This window comes from Maniola jurtina, chromosome 6, assembly GCF_905333055.1.
Source record: "Maniola jurtina chromosome 6, ilManJurt1.1, whole genome shotgun sequence".
In the NCBI taxonomy this organism is placed as follows: domain Eukaryota; kingdom Metazoa; phylum Arthropoda; class Insecta; order Lepidoptera; family Nymphalidae; genus Maniola; species Maniola jurtina.
In genome coordinates this window covers 1,543,173-1,567,064 of record NC_060034.1, presented here as the reverse complement: position 1 = coordinate 1,567,064, position 23,892 = coordinate 1,543,173, and the positions used below count along the sequence as shown (strand labels likewise).

At 37.6% G+C, this 23,892-nt stretch overlaps 1 protein-coding gene and 1 long non-coding RNA gene across 13 annotated transcripts in view; both read right to left on the bottom strand.

Moving 5' to 3' along the window:
* LOC123865889 (teneurin-m) overlaps window positions 1-23,892 on the bottom strand; it is a 614,472-nt gene that overhangs the window by 33,473 nt on the left and 557,107 nt on the right. The gene's annotated exons all lie outside the window — the stretch shown is intronic.
* LOC123865922 lies at window positions 425-21,356 on the bottom strand. Its single transcript, XR_006796074.1, has 3 exons — window positions 21,344-21,356; window positions 16,891-17,040; window positions 425-437 (listed from the first exon to the last, which is right to left on the bottom strand). It is a non-coding gene; the product is annotated as an uncharacterized LOC123865922 (long non-coding RNA).

Sequence of the window (23,892 nt, the reverse complement as noted above, 5' to 3'; positions counted from 1 at the left end):
ATTCTAAATAATCAGAACACCAGTTTATAAAAAGAAACAAGATATAGGGCCTATACTATAGGCTATACCTCTATGCCTTTAAATATAAAAGCAATGCTCAAGATGGCCCAAATTTTTGACTGTTTTGAAGAAAACTGCGAAATACAACTATAAACTAATTAGATACATATATAATTAATGGTCTACAGCTGCGATGTAGTTGTGAGAGTTATGGTTCGACTCGGGCAGAATAAGCTTAGACAATGATTTTTAAAAATTTGATCAACACTCACACAATATTATCACTTATCATGTGAGAAAAGCAAAGGTGGATTAGGATCGTCTATCCCAAGAAACTGGATATGACGCCATCATTATCAGGTATTCAACATAATTAACTATGCCTATGTCTAAAACCTCACCGATACACCTCGGATATACCCACGGTATGCATACAACTTGCCAAAACCATCACTCTGCCAAGCGATTTGCGTATATCGGTGAATGTGATAAGTATCAAATTAGCATGTATGGTATCTTTGACCTTCGGTGGTCTTCTAGTCTGGGAGAAGGCGGACGATTTGGTAAAGTGTTTATACTGGCAACTTTATTTAAAAAAAAAAAACAATTAGATTTTCTTGAAAAGTTTTATGCGTATCTAGGTATTGCCAGTAATCGTCTAAGAGATGTACAAAATTTAGCAATACCAGTAAGTAAATATATTTTTTATACAACATAATATACTATGTCTGAATTAACGTTTTCATTTTCATAAAAATTATTTAAACACAATTGTATATTGAAAATCTTTCTGTTTTGAGTAACTTTTAAAGAAGATTAATTCATAGGTAAAAAATCTATACTAATAAATAAAATTGGAGTGTCTGTCTGTAATTTCGAAATAACTACCTCATATTAAGCTCATAGGCTTATTTGAACGATACCATAACTGTATCACACGTTTTTAAAATTTTTGTCTGTCTGTCTGCCTGTCTGTCTGTCTGTCTGTCTGTCTGTCTGTCTGTCTGTCTGTCTGTCTGTTTGAAAAGGCTAATCTTTGGAACGGCTGAACCGATTTTGACGGGATTTTCACAGACAAGTAGAGGATTGACTAGGGTGTAAAATAGGCTACTTTTTTAACCGACTTTCAAAAAGGGAGTTGTGTTTTTCTACCTATGTACACCGAAATCTCTGAGATTTCTGAACCGATTTGCGTAATTTTTTTTTAATCGATAGAGGAACTTTGCGACATTGTTTCATAAAAAATTTGGATTCCAACTCCTCAATCCTGATGCTGCAGGGGATCTGACCAATCCACGCGGGCGAAGCTGCGGGCATTAGCTAGTAATTAATAATACACGTATGAAATCGCGCCGCCGTCGTTTTTCAACGTGGATGCGTGGATGTAGATTTTTCAAAATCCCGTGAATACTTCTTTGATTTTTCAAGATGAAACGTATGCGAGCTATCACTGTACCAAACACCAAAGCCAACTGAACTGCTGATGGGCTGTGAAAAGGTAACAGACAGATAGAAAGGTAGGGACATGTTCTCATAAAAAAATAGTATAGCTTGACTACACCTGTCCACAACGTACAATGCATTTTTAACGTGAAGATTTGTTTTTTTTTTTCAACTGAAGAAAAAGTTGGCCAGCTCCTAGACTACAATGTTCTAGGCGTTCGACCAGGCTTTCGGTACGCGCCGGCACGAGATGGCCGATAACACACGCCTTCATTAACCTTTACCCGAAAGCATTAATTACGTTAAACAAAAACAAAGTGAACTGATTAACGAGGTCAGATAGCGAACTTGTCTCCTTGTCTCGATACGGGGCTGTGTGGGGCCTGGGAACATGTCTTTCTTGTACACTCAGTCCAACGAAAGCTGATAGTGAATTTTTGACCAATCTGCAAGTTGCACAACGAGCAACGGAGCTGGCCATGATAGGCAAAGGACGGGACTAACTAATATTGTTTTGAAAGTGTCCAGGTCGAAATGGTAATAGGCAGGGCATGTCTTGGTCCGACGACATCACCAAGCTTGCGGGAGAAACTTAGCAGGGCTCTCTCCGTCACTTACTCCATACAATCGTAGTTCCAATTTCATTTGAATATCAAGCAACCAAAGTCCATTAAATTTTGCAGACATATTCTAGAAACTAATATCTGTGTCTGTGGTGTTTTAGATTTTTCTAAAAATATGTAGTTTTAAAATTACAGGGGCCCAAAGATCTGTATGTGAATTTTTAAGATCGCGTAACTTTGAAACCGAATGTTTTAACAGAAATCTGAAAAACCACAGACATAGATATTAGTTTCTAGAATATGTCTGCAAAATTTCATGGACTTTGGTTGCTTAGTATTCAAATGAAATTGGAACTACGTTTGTATGGAGCGAGTGACGGAGGGACCCCTCTTAGAGGAGGCTCGCTCAACACCGAGAAGTATTCTCTGTCTAATTGTTTATTACCTTCCGTTTAACCGATTTTAACGAAAGATGCAGAGCTAGCTTGCAAGATGAAGACGGATATAGGATACACTTTAACCCAAAGAGTTCCCACGGGATTTATAAATGATCTACACGGCTGAAAGCAATCCAGAAGAAGTTTGCGTATCGCAGGGCCTCAGAAGAGGTCATTTTACCGACCACCGCTGATGGAGATTGATGATCGAGTGCACCCTCTCTCAGGGGTGAGAGGGGATGGGCTCACGCGATTACACCGCAAATGGATCCCGCATATATCCAAATTTGCGGTGATGGACGTTTTCTTCTGGATAAATACCCGCGATTATCACTGACGTGGCGAAGAGTAATTGATCTTTTCAATAGGCCCTCGGGGTGAAATTAATTCAGGAACAAGAAAAAATTGGTAAATTGTCGATGCAAGCAAAAACAGATGCAGAAAAGTGAAATGATTACAAAACAGCTTTATAGAACTCATTACTGTTGAATTTAAAGTAAAGCACTTGGCTCCTGTAACACAGTTTTTGCTTCCTCAGGAGGCAGGGCCTCATACATCATAGGTTAATTTAAAATAATAAAATACGTTTTTGTAAAGTTAAAGAGTACCTACCTAATATTATTTATTTATACTTTGAATGAAAATCGTCAATCCATACTAATATTATAAATGCGAAAGTGTGTCTGTCTGTCTGCCTGCTAGGCCCATCAGTTTAACCGATTTTGACGTGTACAGCTTTAGCTTACGTCCAGGGGAAGGACATAGGGAACTTTTTATCTCAGAAAATCAAAGAGTTCCCCCGGGATTCTTAAAGGTCCATCCGTTTAACCGATTTATATGAAAGGTACCGAGGTAGATCCCGGAAATTGATATAGGCAACTTTTTATTCCGAAAAAAGACTTCCCACAGGAATATTAAAAAATCTAAATCCACGTGGACGAAGTCGCGGGCATCATCTAGTTATTAATATGTTTTCCACAATTCAGTAATCCACGAGTAGGTGGGTAGGTATTGCGAGCCCGCTTTTCCTAATCGCCATTCGGAGGCAAAGCCGCAGGGGGCGGCTTGTTATTGCGTGCAATAATTGCGCAATCATACCTATTAAGTATATCCATATTGCCAAATTGCGCTTAATTTTCAGCGGTTATACGCGCTAAATTTCATGCGGACGTAAAATTAGCGCTAAAATTTTGAACGTTCAATTTTATTGTAATGTTTTATTTTAGCGGCCTCCGTGCGGTCGACGACTGGTATTATTTATGCTGGTGTAATATTAGCGAAATAGTTGAACAAAGCTCAATAATTTATCAATAATATCCAATAAATAATTAGTTTTGTTCTGGCACCGGCTATTATTTTAATTAATGCATTATTATTTAAGCTATCAAAACAAAAACCGTACGCTGAACGCCGTGGCATGTTTTATACACGCTGTCAATTCCACAACGACCTAAATAATTGCACTATTTTATCAGAGACTAGCCGATGCCCGCGCCTTCGCCCGCGTGGATTTAGGTTTTTCGAAACCCCGTGGGAACTCTTTGATTTTCCGGGATAAAAAGTAGCCGATGTGCTAGGATATTATCTATCTCCATTCCAAATTTCCGCCAAATCCGTCTAGTAGTTAGTTACACACACATACACACAAACTTTCGCCTTTATAATATTAGTGTGAAGTGTGATAGTGTGATAAGCACCTATTAAAAACTCCATATAAGCAAAGCTCATTCAATATTATTTTAAAAAGTGAAGACAAATTCGTACTATTAGGTGAAGCGATGCAAGTAGTACATAAAAATATTGGTGCAGGGTTTACACGCCTTTTGTCAACTTTGACCGGGCTTCAAAATAAAATATTTGCTTTTAATTAATTGACTTAAAATTTAAAATGGCTACCGTAAATCGTTTAAATTTATAATAGAATTTGATTAGACGAAATCTGTACTTATAAAATAAAAAATAATTGCATAAGAAGCGCTGCCATGGGACTTGTGCAAATTAAGTAAAAAAATGTTTTTATCTGTTTTAAGGCTCTGGGTTCTTGCTCTTATGAGCCTAACAAAAATTAAATTTGGAATGCATACACAGACGAATAATCACGAATAAAAATATATTTACAAAAAAATGGTGGTTGTCAATGTCAAAATTCGCCGCGTTTTTGCCGCGATGTGCATTTATCACCAGCGATGTACCCGACATCTTCAATATGGAGGGCTATTCGACACCGACTGAGTGGGCCATTCACTCGCGCCAGTAGACAAGGGTTACTAAGTAAAAAAGCTTGCAGTGTCTTCGCCTAATTGGCCGTGAACTTTAGAGTCCCCGCAGACTACCAACTTCCGATCGGCTATTAATTTAGAGAATTTCTGCAAAGAAATCGTTTGAAGTTCACTAAACTTTATCACTAAAGTAGACTGGAGTTTTTCTTTTATATTTATAGATTTTAGGAGTTTTTAGATTTATGTTGATCTATGCTTGCGCGCAGATTAATGTACACCTATAGTGTAAGTACATTTATAGTTGTAAGTACGAGTGCTGCGAAGTTACGTCTGATTGCGTACCTACGCATATATGATTTTTAAGTTTGTTAGTAGATAGGTTAGTTGTAGATATAGGTTAGAATCATGAAGTATTCCGTGGCGCCACCCGAATTCGGGTTCCGGCTGAAAACCAACCAGCATACAGCTTTTATGCTGAGTTGGGACCTTTTTTTTCGGGTTGTGCTACGCATGACACAGTTTATTCCGGCGCTTCTTTTGCTTGAGTTTTTTGATTTTAATGCTCGACCCGTAGGTATAACTGGTAATGTGTGGCACAGCTTTCAAAAATAAGTTTTTTCTTTCTTTCTTACCTTCTCTTCAACAACTTAACAGTTTTATCGGATTCAACTAAACTATTATATGCATAAAAGTGTGCAGTTGGCGGTCGCCATCACTTTGACTAAAATAACGATTTTTGCCAGCGTTTGCTGCAAGAATGTCAGTAGTCAACTCCCTACCCTACTTCTACATAACAAACCATGTAAGCGATTAGGGTTCTCTTGTTAAACGCAAAAAGGGTTAAAATCGCGTGCAATCGGGGTAGTTGTATAACTAAGTGTAGTGCAGGTCGTAAGTAAACGTTAGGGTGGGTAGAGAGCGCTCAATTGCGGTAAAATCATATCGGGTATGAAATAAATCAGCAAGTTATGCGGCGCCTCGGGACGGCTCACGTTACGCCCCGATTCGTTATCTGCATTTTAAAATAAAATGGCCGCCGCGCTATGGGAGTTGATGTGACGTTGACAGGTGCCTGCTGTCACAGCCGTTTATGTTATTAAACCGTTCATTTTCGGATTACGATTAATATGAATGAAACTAGAATAAACCTGCTTTTGTTAGGAATTTGTTTGAATAAACCATAGGATTAAGTTACCTACCTGGTTGGTCGTTTTAAATGTGTCGCTTGTAATACGTAATCGCCTATTAATTTGCATACGTGAAATAATCTGTCAATTAATGAACCATATAAGATGTAATACATATATGTATCTATAATTTATCTAGTTATTTTTAGGTAACTACGGATTTCAGTACGAATAGCGAAAATAATCTAGAATCCAGAGCTGCAAAGCAAGTTAGAATAACCAAAAAAAAATTGAAACAAAATTTAAAAAAGGAAGAAAAATTATTTCACAAGAGAAAACTCTAATTAAAGTTGATCATTTTATTTTGAATGTTGCCATATTAATGAATTCATGTGTAATATAAACTATCCAGTATACATTAGAGAGTGGTAGACAAAAGATAAAACAGAAGATCTTCGTTCGGAAATAATACCCTTTTATAGTTTATTTGAGCTGCTTTCGCGAGTGATGCTCAAACAGAGACCCTGGGCCAATGTGACCCGGCCGAAACACATTCAGGGGTCAAGCACACTCGGTCCTTTGTATCCAAACACATATAGCACCGTGCATTAGCGAGGGATCCTTTTCTTGGGATTTTTTTCGCCCTTCGGAGATGGGTTTCCGCACGCGGGGGGCTATTGAATGTCATTTTGATTTATATGGGTGTTTATTTTAGGTATTTTTCATGTAAGACTATTTTTATTTAAAAGGCAGGAAATATAAAATAATTGTTACAGTAAAAGACAACTCTATAATATTTAGAGGTGTTTACCTGTAAACATTATGAGTCATGATGTGTCATTATCCCTCTTCAAACCAAATGCTACCAAATGACCCCTGAAACCTTCGGACAAAAATGATCCATATTTGAGAAAAATAATAAATTATGATAGTGTTGTTTTTTTTTAGAAAAATCCCATATTTCTACTTTAATATAAAAATAAAATGCAATTCATAATAATTATTATTACTACATATCAGTACGTGATAAAATAAAAATAATAACAATCAACAATCTTGAACAAATTCCAATTATGGATCCGAAACTCTACCAATCCGTTTTTAGTGGGTTATCTTAGTTTAAGATAAGAAGAAGACCATATAAAATCGTAAGTTTTTAGATCAAGCTGTTTGAGCTATAAATGCTATATTATATGCTATGTCAATCAATTTCTGAACCGATTGTAAAGGCTGTAACGTACAAGTGTAAATTAAAAATTTATAACACCCCCGACGATCCAAAGTACTTGAGTTTTCCAAAACGTCATTTTCAAATAAATAATTATGTATTTAGGCAACGTCCATCTTGACAGCTTGACATTTGTCTATTGACATAATATTAAGAACCTAACGGTTATCTAACCTTCTTTTCTACAAGAAAACTAGAAAAGAGCTGATAACTCTTAAACGGCTGAACCAATTTTTTTAGATTATAGCTAAGAACACTCTCGATTAAGCCACCTTTCAAACAAAAAAAACTAAATTAAAATCGGTTCATTCGTTTAGGCGCTACGATGCCACAGACAGATACACAGATACACAGACACACAGATACACACGTCAAACTTATAACACCCCTCTTTTTGGGTCGGGGGTTAAAAATGATAGTCAACATATTTTATCCGGGACCATGAAAGACAGATCGACACGCGGTAAAAGCGAAAGGTTGTATGAAAAATGGTTCCGCTCGCCTTTAAAACCCATTTGCAAATGTAAACTGAGCTAAACCGGGATCGGGGGTGCCCCGGGATGGCCACTCCATCTATCTAAGTGGGCCTGACGGATGCTCCCGATACGACGTGACAATAGGATGACCCCGGACACATTTGTATGCTAATAGATTTCTTTTGGGATTCCGTGAGTTTGTGTAGACGTGAATGAAGCAGACGTTCACCTGTTTCTGCTTTACAAAACGATGTTTACTATTAAAAAATGAATAAAATTGGTTTCGAAAAGCCTAATAAAGTTCCGAGTGAGGGATTATCATCAACATATCCTATCCAGGTCTCCCAGAATAAGAAGGGTTTTAGGCCATAGTCCACAATGATGGATGGCCATGTGCGGAGTTGCGGACTACACACACCTTTGAAAACTTTATAGAGAACTTTTAAGCATGCAGTTTTCCTCACGTTCTCCGTCAAAGCAAGTGATAACTATTTAATTGCTTAAAATGCACATAACTCCGTAAAGTTAGAGGTGCGAACTTATATCCATGCGAGGTCATTCACGTGGATATAGATTCTTTAAAAATCCCGTAGGAACTCTTTAATTTTCCGGGATAAAAAGTAGCCTATCTGTTAATCCAAGGTCTACCCTATCTTCGTTCTAAATTCGAGCCAAATCCGTTATGTAGTTTTTGCGTGAAAGAGTAACAAACATACATACACACACACACACACGCACACACACACACACACACACATACACACAAACTTTCGCCTTTATAATCTGAAGTGTGATAACCATTTCTGAGCATGTGTGTGGTGCCGCCCTTTTGGTAAGGAATATGTCCAGCTGTGGACCCTAATGGGCTGATGGAATAACCATTTCAGTAAGTGTGTAAAAAATCTAAGCAAAAATAGTAGGTAAATCTATCTAGGCACATAGATGCAATGACTGCAGTGAGGAGGTAAAATGGAGGTTTTTATATTTTAAAAGCACTCAAATATCGGCAACTGCAATGAACGCTGACGTCACAACTCTACTGCCCGCAGCGGAATAACTAGTGGTTTCGGAATAGAAACGTATTGATTTCTTTATTATAATACCCATCAGCTATCGGCGGTACACCGTGAAAGGCTTTATGTCTTGGAAAAACTGACTAATGATGTACTACGTTTTTCTTTTTATTCTATTCGTCTAATCCTTTGTTTGAATATTTAACAGGGCTCTCTCCGTCACTCGTTTCATACAATCGTAGTTCCAATTTCATTTGAATATTAAGCAACCAAAGTCCATGAAATTTTGTAGACATATTCTAGAAACTAATATCTGTGTCTGTGGTGTTTTAGATTTTTCTAAAAATATGTAGTTTTAAAATTAAAGGGGCTCAAAGATTTGTATGAAAATATTTGAAACTGAATATTTTAACAGAAATCTGGAAAACCACAGACATAGATATTAGTTTCTAGAATATGTCTGCAAAATTTCATGGACTTTGGTTGCTTAATATTCAAATGAAATTGGAACTACGATTGTATGAAACGAGTGACGGAGAGAGCCCTCTTAAGGAATACTCGTAGTTTCATGTTGCTCTAAATTGCGCCGAATGTTCTTTAGCTCTGCTTTTTGTTATTTTAATTTTAAAAATAGATTGAATTAAATTTTAGGTTAGGTATAGGTCTAAGATAGTTTAATGCACCTCATCTGTGGTTAAATGATATAAAATTCAACTTTATTAGTATATATTATATTTTTTTAATTAGGTAATAATTAGATATACGAACGGTGATAACCTTGTTGTTAAAATGACTTTCTTTCTATTCTGGGTTCGATTCCGGGCTCGGAGTTATGTGCGTTTTAAGATTAAATAAAACTTGCTATATCGCTGAAGGAAAACATGAGAAAACCTGCATGCTTGATGGGTTCTCCATTATGTATTTAAAGGTGTGTGAAGTCAGGCAATCCGCACTGGGTCAGCGTAGCAGACCGCGGCCTTAGCCCTGTTCATTCTGAGCGGAGACCCGTTCTCAGTAGTGGGCCGGCAATGATGATTAATTATATTCGTTGGCAGATTGGGTGGCGGGCATTTGGGTTCGATTAAATGCATCACGGCATAATGACGTCATCCATCAAGACAAGTTGACAGCTGCAGGCGACACCGATTCCATTACAAGATACCGGCCTAGTTGGCAATTATGAATTCTTTATCGTTATAATTGAGTTTTTAATGAAAAATTTCTTAGACTTCATTTCTTGAGTAATTATACAAGTGTAAAGGAGATCATTATTTTTGGGCCTTTTCTGAAAGTGCCGGCCAACGAAAAAAAATGGTACGGATCGTTAGAACTAGCCATTTGGAGTAATAGTTACTATGGCAGAAAAGTTGTAGGATTGCTCTGAACCAAGTTATACAAGGTCGAAGATTCGTCATTTTCATACATTTTATTGATTTCTAAAAGTGCTGGGAAACATAAAATAATGTTAGATATTGCTAGAACTAATGATTTGAAGCAATTTTCATTATGTCCCGAAGGCTGTGGGGCCATTATATGTCGTGTTATACAAGTTATACAAAAAATTAATATACTTTGTATAATTAATTGCAACCGATTTTATGATTTTGTTACTTTTCTGATTGTTTTATACGAATTTGAATACACGTACAATTATTTTGACTCCCACGAAGTGCTGGATCAGCTGCAATGTCGACAAAATTCGTTTATACATACCTGGATTGTATGCGGCCTTGTAATACTAGGTGATCTCATTCAGCCATCTCCCAAACTTCTGCCACTGGGAATTGGGATATCTCCGGTGAGCTCTGTGATGAATGCCTTATAACCATTTGGTTATACGTACTGTTCGCCATAGTAACTACGGGCTTGCTTCAGTCGATAGCTGCCCAAAGCAACCTGCGTCAATTCTTCTGTGAATCTAGGAAAGTCATTGAACGGAGGATGTTGGCTTCCATAGCCTGGAAATGAGCTCTCCTTCTATTATAATTACATATTGTTTGTGATAACAAGTTCTGCTGAACTGTTTTGCTCACTGGCCGTTCATGGATTTTGTCAAGAAAATCACGTCTGTAGTACACGTTATTGTCTATCAGAACATGAAAGCTGTTTAGCGATGTTACCGCGATCCTGAAATAATCGATCACGTTACTTAATGCCCGGTCACTCTGATCAATCCTGAGCAAATGAAAATCTCTTTTAAAGCAATTGTTCATCACTTCTACCATCCAGCGGCAAATGGTAACAAGCTTAGATTTATTGGTTTGGTCAGTAATTAGCTGGGTTTCATTTAAATGTTTTGTTTCTAGCATTTGTGTCACATAGCCGCATGCCTCAAGAAAGAAAGACTATCTATAAAGGGCATGTACAGACAGATACAGGCATGTACATATATCTTCAGAAAAGCACTAATTACTTTTTTCAGTGAAAATCATACCCTAACCACAAGTTCCGAAACCACTAAAAGCCTTTATATTTGTTGCGATGGAACAATAATCTACACGCTGTAACAACTTACAATGCCTACCTAGATTTTAAATGATACCTTAAATGATATAGAAGATTTTTAATGGATTTTTATCTTAGTCCATGGTTTTAGAGATAACATAAACAATCTTGAGGTAATCTTTCTTTCTTGAGACAAAGCCAATAAATCTAGACTTTTTACCATTTGCTGCTGGATAATGTAAATGATTAACGACCGCTTTGGAAGAGATTTTTGTTTACTCAGGGTTATTCAGAATTTGTAACCGGATATTAAGTAACATGTTCGATTATTTCAGGATTTTGACAGCATTGCTGAACGGCTATCATGTTCTGATAGACAACAACGTGCATGCACGTGATTTTCTTGACGTAATCCATGAACGGCCAGTGGGCAAAACAGTTCAGCAGAACTTGTTATCACAAACAATATGTAATTATAATAGAAGGAGAGCTCATTTCCAGGCTATGGAAGCCAACATCCACCGTTCAATGACTTTCCTAGATTCACAGAAGAATTGACGCAGGTTGCTTTGGGCAGCTATCGACTGAAGCAAGCCCGTAGTTACTATGGCGAACAGTACGTATAACCAAATGGTCATATGGCATTCATCACAGAGCTCACCGGAGATATCCCAATTCCCAGTGGCAGAAGTTTGGGAGATGGCTGGATGAGATCACCTAGTATTACAAGGCCGCATACAATCCAGGTATGTATAAACGAATTTTGTCGACATTGCAGCTGATCCAGCACTTCGTGGGAGTCAAAATAATTGTACGTGTATTCAAATTCGTATAAAACAATCAGAACAGTAACAAAATCATAAAATCGGTTGCAATTAATTATACAAAGTATATTAATTTTTTGTATAACTTGTATAACACGACATATAATGGCCCCACAGCCTTCGGGACATAATTAAAATTGCTTCAAATCATTAGTTCTAGCAATATCTAACATTATTTTATGTTTCCCAGCACTTTTAGAAATCAATAAAATGTAAGAAAATGACGAATCTTCGACCTTGTATAACTTGGTTCAGAGCAATCCTACAACTTTTCTGCCATATTAACTATTACTCCAAATGGCTAGTTCTAACGATCCGTACCATTTTTTTTCGTTGGCCGGCACTTTCAGAAAAGGCCCAAAAATGTATGGAGCTAGAATGATCTCCTTTAAAATTTATAACACCCCCGACAAGTGAAGGTTACAGTAACTAGAAAAGAGCTGACAACTTTCAAACGGCTAAGAACACTCTCGATCAAGCAACCTTTCAAAAAAAAAAAAAACCTTAATTAAAATTGGCTCATTAGTTTAGGAGCTACGATGCCACAGACAGATACACAGATACACACGTCAAACTTATAATAAGTACCCCTCTTTTTGGGTCGATGCTTAAAAATACTTACGGCCGATTTTTCAATCGTCAAATAATTTTTATCTGAGGAATAAATTAGAGGTTTTACAGTTTTTGTATAGAAAAGTATAAATCTTTTTGTATATATTTTGGAGCGACGATGGGGGTACCTGCACTAAGCTGTACCTGCTGCTTTTGATTCCAAGCCCTGTAAAAAAGTAAGTACAGTAGGTACCCATAATATACAGACACATATTTTTCACTTCATATAAGTATAAACTGTACTTTGAATTTCGATACTTAATACGATATTCGTAAACTGAAAATGAAAATAAAACTGATTCATTTTATAAATCAGTTACGGTTCAGAAGTGCGATTGGATTAAATCGCGTGGTCCTTTAAAATAACTTAATAAAATGCATCCAGTGGCACCTGTAATTTGTGTATAATTGCATCAGAGACGGTCGAGTGCCCATGCTTTATTTATTTGCTTTTTCCTACGGCTTTTTCAGAGCCCGACCATAGAGTAATTAAGTTAACAGAGGGGCAACTTAACGATAGTGATGTTATTTGTTTAATACGTAGATATGTAAGTACCTACATAATATACACGAGGTGCAAGAGTTCAACCTCTCTTAATTTTTTGAACTTAATATAAAAATAAAAGTACCTTTCAGTCCCATCTGTAGGTACCTATATGACGAAAACCAGGAGAAAAAATACGGCAAAATACGTCGTTTTGTGAACAAGATATTTCCTGACACAGTGGTGAGACCAGTGTCCTCATCCTCTCATAATGAGAAGGGTTTTTTTTGGCCATAGTCCACCACGCTGGCTAAGTGCAAGACTTTATAATTCTGATTTTGTGTCAAATAACTTTTATCGAAAGAATTTTGAGGTTTCACAGTTTTTGCATAGCAAATCTGTCAAAACGTCAAAATTTCGGGCCCCTGACATTTTAACCACTAGACATTCTGTAAAGTAAATCAAATCAATTATTTATTAGCTCTAAGTGCAGGTTAACAAATAAATCACAATTCATATTAGTATCACCACATTTGCCATGAAAATAAATCTAGTGAATATAAAATCTTATAAGTGTTATTAAAACTTAAACTTTTCTCTGACCGTCTTAGGAGCACTTTGTGAGCGTCGGATCATGTTCGTCGTGTGACACGCCGAGTCGCGGTAAACACGGATCGCTTACGATGACAACGACGAGCGACGCTGAGCAAACAATTTTCGCTCGACAACATTAGGGCTTTTTAAATTTTTCTAATACTCGTATAATATAGAACATGTACTTAGGAAAAGCGCTGATAAAGTTAGAATCAAAGAAAAAGGAGCCGTCATTCCATTGAATCTAGGGTTGCCACCTGCCACTTCTTGATTTGCGGGTCATCAGCATAAAAAATACGGGGTTTAGATTTTTTTTTACATGAGATAGCGTTTACATAGATATTTTTTTTGTTTGCAGAAACAGCTTTTAAAAACTCTTCATTTTGTGACACAAATGTATAAAAATCTGTGCATGTTAACTTAAAATTATTACTTGTAGCTCCGCTTTCAATGTATCAATATTGAGTCTACGCAATGCCGCACAAGAAAAATATTCTTTCCACTGGACAAAACGTCAGGATTTGGTTTCTCCAGCCAGATCCGGCTGAATTTGTAAAATATACGGAAGCTTTTTTTTAACTTAATTACGGGTTTCTTTATTATCATACCGTGAAATACGGGGTAACCCGTAAAATGAGGGGCATCTGGCAATCCTAATTAAATCAGTACCCAAGTTAAAATCCAATAAAGCAATACCTCTAAGTTCATTTAGGGCTTTTAAAGCTGCTTACAGATTCCGCGCAGGCCGACATTAAGAGCAGGCGCTGAGTAAAAATAAACAAAGTGCGGCGATGTAGAGCGCGGACGTGACAGGTGGCGCTAAGAGCTCGGGAATTGGCCGTAAGTAATCCGCGACCTGGCTTATCTGCTCTTGAACAAATAAAAATACCTATCACGTAAAGTCTTGAAGCCTTCGCGAAACTGTTTTGCTTTGATATACCTACTTGTATACCCGCAGCTCGACTGCGGTAGAATGACAGCGACAATGTCACGATCGCAGTCACCACTGATTGGTTGACGCTCGCTCATTATTGGCTAAATTGCATTATCGCAACAAGAGTACCTAGGATTCAGCCAATCACAACAGTTGACATTTAAAGCTGCTTGCAGATTAAAAATAAACAAAGTGCGGCAATGTAGGGCGCGGACGTGACAGGTGGCGCTAAGAGCTCGGGAATTGGCCGTAAGTAATCCGCGACCTGGCTTATCTGCTCTTGAACAAATAAAAATACCTATCGCGTAAAGCCTTCGAGCCTTCGCGAAACTGTTTTGCTGTGATATACCTACTTGTATACCAGGTTGTCATCTCAACGTAATACAATTATTGGCGCCGATGCTGTTGTCTTTCTCTAAACTAAAAGAGTATCTGCATCTCTTTAGGGTTCCATACATCAAAAGTAAAAACGGAACCCTCATATCACTTCGTTGTCTGTCTGTCCGTCTGTCCGTTTGTCGTATATTTGTCAAGAAAACCTATAGGGTACTTCCCGTTGACCTAGAATCATGTTTGGCAGATAGGTAGGTCTTATACGTAGGTAGCCGCGGTATAAGAGTTTTATAATCTTGCCCTGCTCTATGAATTTGTCCACAACATATCACACCTACATAAAATAAACATATTCCTTTCATCGGCAAAATATAACCGACGATCCATCAACATCATCCATTACAAGCGTTTCAAAAGAATGATACAGTGCAACAATTTCCAATGTCCGTTGTTACACATTTGCGCCGCGAATCGCAGCGTGCCGCAATCGATATGGCCCCTCGGCCCTCGCACGGACCGCTTTGTGTGCTGGACAAAAAGAGAAGAAAACAATGGTCAAGTGCGAGTCGGACTAGCACTCGAAGTGTTCCGTACCATTGCGCAAGAAATAACGCTTTATTTTTTTTCAATTTTCATATGTTTTTTTTAATTCAGATACAAGTTAGCCCTTTATTGCAACTTCATCTGGTGATGATACAGTCTAAGATAGAAGCGGGCTAACCTGGAAGGGTTATGGCAATTTTGTTAAACCCTTTGGTTTCTACACGGCATCGTACTGAACGCTGAATCCTTGGCGTCATGGCTCTGCCGGTAGGGTGGTAACTAGCCACGGCCGAAGCCTCCCACGTCCCTCCCACTCATAGCAATCCTTTTGAAATTGTTATTATTTGTTATAGCAGCAATAAAAATACATAATATTATGTGAGAATTTCAACTCTCTATTAAGGTTCACGAGATTACAGCCTGCTGGCAGAGAGACGGATGGTTAGACGGATGGACGGACAGCGGAGGCTTAATAATAGGGTTGTCATCCTTCGGGTATACGGTACCCTAAAAGAGGAGAAAAAATGACCCACTCCCGCCTCCCGCGGCTAATCCTATTTGCAACACCAAATAAATTATATTGACCACGGATAATATCTAGGGTCCACGGACACGAATGACACAGCTTAGCGATCATACAGTAGGAGTAGGCCTTTTGCTAAAATTGGTTTATTTGACCTTTCGGATCCACAATTTATCCTATTATAAAATGTTTTTATGCGATTTACTTACGCCTGCGTAGAAAACTAATTGGTCATCGCTACAGTTAAGATCATAGAACACTATCAGAACCATAATTTTTTTTATTTTTAATCGTTTCTCACTTATGAGCATCTTCCCATATGAGCTTAGCATGTACACTTTTTGCAAGCAAACACGCTAGCTAAAACACAGTTAATGTTCTAATACAGTTAAATACATTGAACAAAGTGCCTTGCAACAATAAAAATAAATCTGATTTATCAGCTCAGTACTTAACAGCCTGAAATTTAAAGATGACATTGTTTACTATGAAAAGACTCGAAGCTTTGCGTAGTTTATCCCACAAACTAAGTGGGTTTGCGGACAGGACCGAGGCCCTCTCCCATACAAAATCCCTGAAATTGTTCTGAGTAGATAAATTATTTTCTGAACTGTATGCTCGCTAAACTGTGTTACTACGAATATTTGTCACCTGTTACTGATAGTTATTGGCGAAGTATATTTTATTTACGCCTCGCCGGTGGAATCGTGTTTTTCGCGTGAGCTTTTGTGGAAGCACAATGGCTAGATAAACGATACTTTTGGAAATTTAAACAGGATTTTTCGTTTATATGAGACTTCCATGCATTTTCATTTATATGAGAATTCCGAATAATTTTAGGGTTCCGTACCTCAAAAAGAAAAAAGGAACCCTTATAGGATCACTTCGTTGTCTGTCTGTCTGTCGTGTCTGTAAGTGTACTTCCCGTTGACGTAAAGTCATGAAATTTGAGAGGTAGGTAGGTCTTAGTAGAGCATACTTAAGGGGAAAAATCCGAAAACCGTAAATTAGTGGTTACATCACGAAAAAAAATAATTAAATATGTTCATGAACAAATTTCAACTTTCAAAGTAAGATTTCAAAGTAAGATACTATATGAAAAGATTTTTACCTGTACATTTTAAAACAGATTTTTATTTATTTTTATGCATAATAGTTTTTGATTTATCGTCCAAAATGTCGAAAAAATACCACTGTAGTACGGAATCTTCGGTGCGCGGGTCTGGCTCGCACTTGGCCTAGCTGACCCGTCCCGGTTTCACTCGAGTGAATTTTTTCCAAATCGGTGATTGATGGAATTAACAAAAATACTGAAACATGTATTTCTTACAACAACAATGATGAGTTATAATAACAGCGCATGCTATAGGTGGCTATAACTCGCAACCTTCGGATGAACGAAGGAAGCCTCGTAGGGCCCATAAAACGATACAGCTATGGAATTCAAAGAGTGATAATATAATTCCGTTGAAAAATGTATCGACAGGGTCCTTGCGGGGCCACAACCGGATAAATGTAGCGGGGGGTGAGGAGGGGGGCAGCTACTTGCGGAAAATCTCCATTTGCAGATATGAAATATTGATCAAGGGTTGCTACACGTAGATTCGGGACCTGCTTTAGCCATATTTTAACCCCCGACCCAAAAAGAGGGGTGTTATAAGTTTGGCGTATGTATCTGTGTATCTGTATATCTGTCTGTGGCATCGTAGCTCCTAAACCAATGAACCGATTTTAATTTAGTTTTTTTGTGTGTGAAAGGTGGCTTGATCGAGTGTGTTCTTAGCTATAATCAAAGAAAATCGGTTCAGCTGTTTGAAAGTAATCAGCTCTTTTCTAGTTACTGTAACCTTCACTTGTTTTAACACAACTATTTTAACATTTAAACTATCTTGAGTGATTTCCATTATAAGTAAAAATTGTAACGGCCTCAACTCAACCTCAACTCAGACTCAACTGTGACGAGCGGTGAGCTGAGTCCCTATGAAACAGACATAGAACAATTTCGCATATTTTTATAGACTACCACTTGACTGCAATCAGATCTGCTGGCAAATGACGATGCAGCCTAAGATGGAGCACTCATGCCATGTCTATTTACTTTTAGTTTTTTTTAAATAGGAATATTAGCCCTGTTAATCATGACTAATACTCCCCTTTCCCCTCCAATCAAGCGTAAAGCTTATGCCAGGAGTGGGTACGACATTAGTGCAACGGGTGGGGTTTGAACCGCCAACAATTCGGAATTCAGTCCGCTCCTCAACCGTTGAGCTATCGAGGATCAAAGGTCTTAAAGGCATTTATAACACACTAGCGACCTGCCCCGGCTTCGCACGGGTGGACATTTATTTTTCTATTTTCCGGGATAAAATATAGCCTATACGGATTCGGAAGAATCCCTCTAAGTAATGGTATAAGAAATTTTGAAATCGGTCCAGTAGTTTTTGAGCCTATTCAATACAAACATACAAAAATACAAAAATACAAAGGTTTCCTCTTTATAATATTAGTATAGATATTAATATGGATAAAGTATAAAGAAGGTGGCAACCCTAGAATGTGGAACCCTACAAAGCGAGAATTTATGAAAACATAAAAATGCGGAGGTGCGAACTCGCTGATGGAATACTCTTGTCGACGCAGACTCTCGCCTAAGATCTCGACGCATCTCTGTTTATAGGGATGGAACCTTGTTGTAGCGCTGAGACTTACGAGCGGTTTCAGTTTTGCATTTTGTAGGGTTCCGCACCTCAAAAGGAAAAACGAAACCCTTATAGGATCACTTTGTTGTCTGTCTGTCTGTTCGTCTGTCGTGTCTGTCAAGAAGACCTATAGGGTAGTTGCCGTTGACCTAGAATCATGAAATTTGGCAGGTAGGTAGGTCGGTCTTATAGCGCAAGTAAAGGGGAAAAATCCGAAAACCTTGAATTTGTGGTTACATCACAAAAAAAAATTAAAATGTGTTCATGAACAATGCGTGAAAAGTAACTTCTCATGCGCCATTTTAACTTTATATGTCTTTAAAATGCGTTAAAAGTCACGGTCAAAAGTTCACAAATCAAATTATATAAGGGTCTCCGACCTCTACCGGGGCGGTCACCCATTTTTATAAAAATATCCCCTTTTAATCCACACCACGCCATGGTGGCCCTAACTCAGACCTTTATTTAGCCGCTAGATTACGGCTAACAAGCTACGGGCTCTTTTATTTTGGCGGCTAAATCCGGGGGTGGAATTGTGACCGCGTTCTTTGTTATATATGTAGATCTTGTCTGGAGTTGGTTTTGAGGTATCTCATACTGTATTACCTACTTACTAATACTATCCTACTTTCTACTAATCCTACAATAAATATAAGCCAGCTGATGCCTGCGTCTTCGTCCGCGTGGATTTAGGTTTTTAAACATCTCGTGGAAACTCTTTGTTTTTCCGGGATACAAGGTAGTCCATGTTTCTCTTTCGGTATACGAAAAATGCTTTTTTTAAATTTATAGACTAGTGTGTGGCTGCAATCAGATCTGGTGGCAAGTAATGATGGAGCGCACTTGCATAAAAGATGCCTATTCACTTTTGACTTGAAGATACCCATATCATAATGAGAGGGGATTGATGGACACCCCAACAAACCAAGCAAACAGACGCATTTTCGAATTTATAATTTGGGTGATGTAAATATTCGTTTGTTAGTTGGGTTAGTTGTTTGTCTTTCAATCACGCCGCAGCAGAGCAACGGATCAACGTGATGTTTTTTTGCATGAATATAGTTAAAGGACTGGAACACCATGAGTACTATACTGGCTAGGCTTAGCGAAGTAATTTGGTAATTAATCGTGGTATGTACCCGTTCTCTGCAATTTATTAATATTATAAAGGCGAAAGTTTGTATGTGTGTGTGTGTGTGTGTGTGTGTGTGTGTGTGTGTGTGTGTGTGTATGTTTGTTACTCCTTCACGCAAAAACTACTGGAAAGATTTGGCTGAAATTCGGAATGGAGATAGATAATATCCTGGATTAGCACATAGGCTACTTTTTGTCCCGGAAAACCAAAGAGTTCCCACGGGATTTTGAAAAAACTAAATCCACGCGGACGAAGTCGCGGGCGTCAGCTAGTTTAAAATAAATACTTAGTACTTGATGTAATAGCCTCACTAGAAACTTAAAATCGAATTTGGTTATTTTGGAAGTAAATAAATAATTAAACTTTTTTATATTGAAATAACTCTGAAAGATAGAGGTCATTATATGCATGAACTTTTTGCTAAATCGACTATTGTTTCGTCAAAAAATATATTTTTTAACTGAAACTTTCGCATAGTTATCTACCCTGCTAAATTGCCAGCACCAAAATAGGTTGAAAGTCTGTTCATGGGCCGTGAAGTGGTTTCAAATTTCACAGTCGAAATGGCAATTGATTTGGCGTGTTATGAGCAATATGGATTAGTGCAGCCTGAATTATAAGCACCTATACACGCTCCATGGACTTGTGACCTTTCAGAGGATTACGTAAATTCAATATTGATTGCGATTGGTTACTCGACAGCTCAATTTATACAATTGTAAGTAAACTAGAGTTGCCACGGTAGGCTACTTTATACTAACACAGTTATAAGGAATTATTGTTATTTAACACATTTTGTATATGGACTTTTTTGTTATCATCATTATGATCAACCCATTTCCGCCCCCGTACGGGTCTCCTCTCAGAATGAGAAGGGTTTAGGCCACAGTCTGCCACGCTGGCCCAATGCGGATTGGCAGATTTCACACACCTTTGAGAACATGGAGAACTCTCAGGCATGCAGGTTTCTTCACGATGTTTTCCTTCTCCGTTAAAGCAAGTGATATTTAAATGCTTAAAACGCACATAACTGAAAAGTTAGTGGTGCGTGCCCGGGATCGAACCTTCGACCTCCGATTAGGAGGCGGACGTTCTAACCACTAGGCTATCACAGCTTTGAACCCATTCGGGGTCTTTTTTCACAGAGACTCGGCTCGCAAACGCGTTGTGATCATACAATCTTTACAATTCCCTATATCCATGTCACTATACCCATGAGGCCTCTTATGTAACTAGACTGTAGGTAGGTATGCCATAGGTATTAGGTAGTTACCCATTCGATAGTCGATGCCTACGTTACTAGGCTAGGCACACAATAAATTATTACCTAACTTGTTTGTGCCGTGTAAATTGTAATAGCTTTACAGTGTTACGTTTTTGATACAATAAGGTAAGGTAAGGTTTTTGAATATAATTAAAGCTCAACAACATTATACAGCTCAATTTTATTATGAAAAAGCATTTTAACGAAGACAACTTGCATACATTATCAAAAATGTTGAAAATAAATAAAATAAAAATAAAATCGTAATGTTCACACGTTATTAACTTGAGAGACCGAAATACTTAAATACTACTAGGTACTAGTACCATTTGTCTCTTATTTTAAAATGACTTTCCTTCAGAAATTATTGAGAAAAATATTTGATTTCCGGAAGAGCTATTCTGTAATCCCAGTTACCCAATGCAGCAATAAATAAAAATATGAAACTTTTTCTTTAATATAGTTTCATGTCATTAAATGGATTATACCAACTGTTAAATCGTTCAAATATATTGTGACTAGAGGATGCCCGCGACTTGTTTCGCGTGGATTTAGGTTTTTAAAGATCCCGTGGGAACTATTGGATTTTCCGGGATAAAATGCCTATGTCAATTACAGGGACGCAAGCTACCTTCGGTACCAAATTTCATACAAATTGGTTAAGCGGACGGGTCTTTAAGAATCCCGTGGGAAACCTTTGATTTTCCGGGACAAAAGTAGCCTATGTCCTTTCGTCAGAATCGGTCAAACTGTTGGGCCGTGAAAAGGTAGCAGACAGACAGACAGACAGACAAACACACTTTCACATTTATAATATTAGTATGGATTAAATACATTTTACATTTAACCTACTTATATTAACCGGGAATATTAAAGATTCAATGTAGGAGAATATAAATGACTACTTCTGTACAATTTAATCAAGAACATTATATCGCTTAATCTAAAAAGCGATAAAAATATCGCAGTTGCAATATGTCGTGGCAATTTCTCCCCATGCGTTACATTCTTATTCATGCAAGAACTTAAGTAGTTTCTGTAAAGTTAAATTACTATACTTACATACATTGCTCAATTTCAAGGGAAATTACTTGGTTGCTAACTAACAAAACAGCAGTGTACTTGGTAACATAATAGTTATATTATACTCGAGGATCACAGTAGCGCTCCGGCTTCCGTTGTACTCCCCCTATCGATAGGGTTGTCAACATTGCAAGTTTAATGTATCTTACGATTTCATGAACGTGCGTAAAACGGTATTTGCCTATGACAAAAATAAATTACTAGAAGATGCCCGCGGCTTCGCTCGAGTGGATTTCAGTTTTTTAAAATCCCGTAGGAACTCTTTGATTTTCCGGAATAAAAAGTAGCCTATGTGCTAATCCAGGATATTATCTATCTCCATTCCAAATTTTAGCCAAATCCATTCAGTAGTTATTGCGTGAAAGAGTAACAAACATACACACACACACACAAACACACATACAAACTTTCGCCTTTATAATATTAGTGTGATTTCTTAGGAATTATTAAATGTACCAAAAATGCCCTGTACATTCTATAAGTTTAATAAACATAAATTAATAAACAGAAGGTCTTCCAAAATACGTAAAATCCACGTCTTTTCTTAGTTTTAAGTTTAACCATTTTAAATTATCGATTAAATTAAATAAACACGTCAAATCATTATGTCGTCTCATGCCAGTATTTCATAAGCTCGTGCTACGTGCTCGTACGTCATACTAAGCGCGTGTTACGATTCTTGATCATAATATAAAATAACAATCCGTGGATCGTCTGTACCTCGAACGTGGCAAGGCTTGGGTCCGGCACGGTTTAGCATAAATCATCCCTTACGTGGCACGTTTTGGCAGCCCTGGCTCTCAGCTACTATCTCGCCGAGGACGGGGGCGCGATAACCACTTTTTATACGCATAATGCGGGGATCCGCGCTAAGCTGATAGAATTGTGGCGGAATCAGCGGCCCTTTTGAACTTCTATTAAATTGTAACACTCGCGAGTTCGCGCCAACGCGCCCATGAAATTGTGGGCTTTATTGAAATCGCTACAATTTTTCCCCGCGGGAATCCAGATTAGAAACTTCAAACGTTATAGGAACTCGCTGAAATTCCTATTTCCTATAACAGGCAAGCATTTTACAGCTCTGGGGCTTCAATAGCTTACATATTTTGCTAAATGCTAAAAAAAGCATTTGATTAAAACAGTTCAAGCTATTTTAGCCTCATCATCATTATTATCACCATGGGCACTGTATTTTTGAAGTAAAGTTGGTAAACAAAGTTCGGTAGGTAAGTAGGTACCTACTTAAATATATGCACGAAATGGCAAAAGTTAAAATCTCAAACTTGACAGATGAAGTCGGCGTAGAATTCGCCCTCGAAATAATATTTGGTACCTACATCGTAAGGTCATTAAATGTTATGCTTCCCCAAGGATCAGAAAGAAGGAGCAAAAAATTTTCATAAAAATGTTTTTTTGTTATAGCTTACAAAAGCATATCTTAAAGTTATTCCAAAACAAAATTGCATAGCAAAAAAATCGCACATTTTCCCAACAGCTTCAAAAGAAAGCGGTGCATGCAAACTTTAAAAATAACACCGCAGAGGGCGGCCATTTTGTCGTAGGCGAAAAAGGCGCGAAAATAGCACCGGTGTAAAATGGCGGCGATATTTATAGTTTCAATTAACGGACTTTGCATGCCCGCCCGGACTTAAAGTAGCTAACTGGTACGTTATTAGAATAAGTAATAAAAATTCTTACGATAACAATTTGTAAAAAGCACCGTTTTCGTTTTATAAAATTAAATAAAGGAAGAAAGGACTAAAATATTTACTAACCGTTTATACAATGCACCGGCTAGTTCTTTAGTAATTCCTAAATGCAATTTTATTGGTGGACTATGTTTATAATACTAAGCATGATTGACAGCAATTAAATTTTTACTCTGTATGACGTATGAATTCTACGGTATCGTA